The 2,500-nt window shown below is 42.1% G+C and overlaps 1 pseudogene; it reads right to left on the reverse strand.

Annotated features, from left to right (window-relative positions):
- Positions 1–28: 28 nt before the first annotated feature.
- On the reverse strand, positions 29–148 carry LOC125143715 (annotated as a pseudogene).
- Positions 149–2,500: the final 2,352 nt, after the last annotated feature.

The raw sequence follows: 2,500 nt of genomic DNA on the forward strand, positions 1-2,500 counted from the left end.
AGTAAAGTAAATGAATGCCTATGTCAAAAGCTTACAGCACCTGGTATTCCCAGGCGGTCGCCTATCCAAGTACTAACCAGGCCCGACTCTGATTAGCTTCCGAGATCGGACGAGATCGGGCATTCTCAGAGTGGAATGGTCCGTAAGCCTATAGGAAAGTTGGAATGGAACCCATTTAAAAATTGTTTGTTTTTATATCGTGCTGTGCCTCGCTAGGCTATGTTGTGTTGCGTTGCGTTATGCTATGCCTTGCTAGGCCATATTAGGTTACGTTGCACTGTGTACCTTGCTAGGCTGTTATGATGCGTTAGGCCATGCCTGCTAGGCGTTTACGTTGTGCTGTGCCTCACTAGGCTGTTGTGATGCGTTAGGCCGTGCTTTGCTCTGCGTTTTGTTATGTTATGCTGTGCCTCGCTTGGCTATTATATGTTGTGCCATGCCTTGCTGGGCTGTGTTTGTTACATTGTGCTGTGCCCTGCTGGGCTGTGTTGGGTTGCGCTGTGCTATGTTGTGTTGTGTGGTGCTGTTGTAATGCGTTGTGCTGTGCCTTGCTGGGCTGTAGTGATACGTTATGCGGTGCCTTGCTAGGCGTTATTTTGCATTGTGCTGTGCCTTGCTGGGCTGTGTTGCGTTACGTTATGATATGCCTTGCTGGGCTGTGTCGGGTTGTGTAACGTTGGGTTATGCCTTGCTGGGCTGTGCTTCGCTGGGCTGTTGTAATGCCTTATGCCATGCATTGCTGGTTGCGTTGTGCTAGGACTCTCTAGGCCGTTATGATGCGTTATGCCATGCCTTCCTAGGCGTTGTTACGTTATACGATGCCTCGCTAGGCTATGGTATGTTGTGCTATGCCCTACTAGGCAGTTATGATATGATATGCCATGACTTGCTAGGCGTTATGTTGCGTCACGCTGTGCCTCGCTAGGCTGTTATGATACGTTATGCAGGAAATAATAAATTATAAATAAATAAACAAATTACTGGCAAATGGTTTAACTTCTTAACTTGACATGGTTAAATTTTAGCCAGCAATGAAAATGAAAAGCTTGATTAAATTTATCTCCTCTCTGTAGCAGTGTCCAGCGAAAGATAGTGACCTTTGGATTGATAATCAATGGCTCCTGGCCCTGCTTGTATTGTTTCTGTTCGTTACAAATAAATAAATAAATAAATAAATAAATAAATAAATAAATAAGGAAATAAATAAATAAGTAAGTAAGTAAATAAAGAAATAAATGTTCCAAAGCTGGAAAGGCCCCGAGAAGCATCCTAACCGCTGCTTCTTCAATTATTTAATAGCTGGACTTATCCAAGGTTTTCGCAGGAGTGTTTGTTTGACTACTCATTAGTTTGCCTATAATTTGCTTTCTGCCTTTAAAGAACCTGAAATTGTTGGAAAAGGAAGTTATGACTGGATTTCTTGTTGGGTCTTTTGGAAGTCTCCTTACTCGGGTTGTTGGATGGATTCTAGAGCTAGAGATGGCTACTCGGGATATTCAGGGAGGAGGCACTTGGCTCTCGTGTTCTGTTTGTGATTGAGCTAGCTCTGCTGCTGCTACGCTAGCTCTCCTCCTCTGCTGCTGCTAGCTCTCCTTTTCTGCTGCTGCTAGCTCTCCTCCTCTGCTGCTGTCCCTAAGGTAGCTGAACCAGGAGTGGAACGTTAAAGGTTCTGGTTGCTCCTTGGGAAATTGGGATGGCATGATGTTCATGATGATCTGGAGTCTTCTGCAGCCTTGAATCGTATACAGGCACTGAGCCTTCCATTGTTTTGGTTTTTTTTTTTGTTTGTTTTTTTAAAAAAAATGTTAATGGTCAGTGGTTGCTAGTAAATGGTAAAGGAACTGCCTTCCGTGCCTGATAACATGTCCTCTGCTCTGTTGGTATTTTACTAATAAGTTTGGCTAGTCAAAAGCTCGCTTTAATCCTCTGCTTCAGTTAGCATGAAGAGCCAGGGAGGATTGCCTGGTATGGTCTGTTTTGGGGGGGATTTTGTCTGGCTGCTTTCCCACTTAATGGGAGATTGTCCCCCCACGAAGCTGCTGCTGTTTCCTGACTAGCTTTCATTGAGCTCATGAAAAGGAAGGGGAATTCAGAACAGAGCCATACCGCCAAATGTAAATTTCATAAGCTTGCAAATAAAAAATTTAAATATTTCAAAGAATTGTCTTTATTTTGACTCAAGTGGTCCTGACTGAATTGTGGCCAAAAAGGAAAAATTTGTGTTGGATGTTTGGACTAGGTTTTGGAGCAAAACAGAAGTGTATATGGGGAGACTGTATGTGTATTTTAAATGCTAAAATAAGTTGGATGCTTTTTATAATGTCTTTACTTCACATGTTTGTTGTGTTTTAAAAGATTTAACGTGGAAGCTGCCGGGGAGTGAAGGAGAGGTGTGAACTAATGTTTTTGTAAATGTATGATATATGATGTATGACATTTTTAAAATTTGATGTAAATGTGATTGTATAAGGAAAACTTACATTTTTATTGTATTATTTAT

This window comes from Tachysurus fulvidraco, chromosome 6 (assembly GCF_022655615.1).
Source record: "Tachysurus fulvidraco isolate hzauxx_2018 chromosome 6, HZAU_PFXX_2.0, whole genome shotgun sequence".
In the NCBI taxonomy this organism is placed as follows: domain Eukaryota; kingdom Metazoa; phylum Chordata; class Actinopteri; order Siluriformes; family Bagridae; genus Tachysurus; species Tachysurus fulvidraco.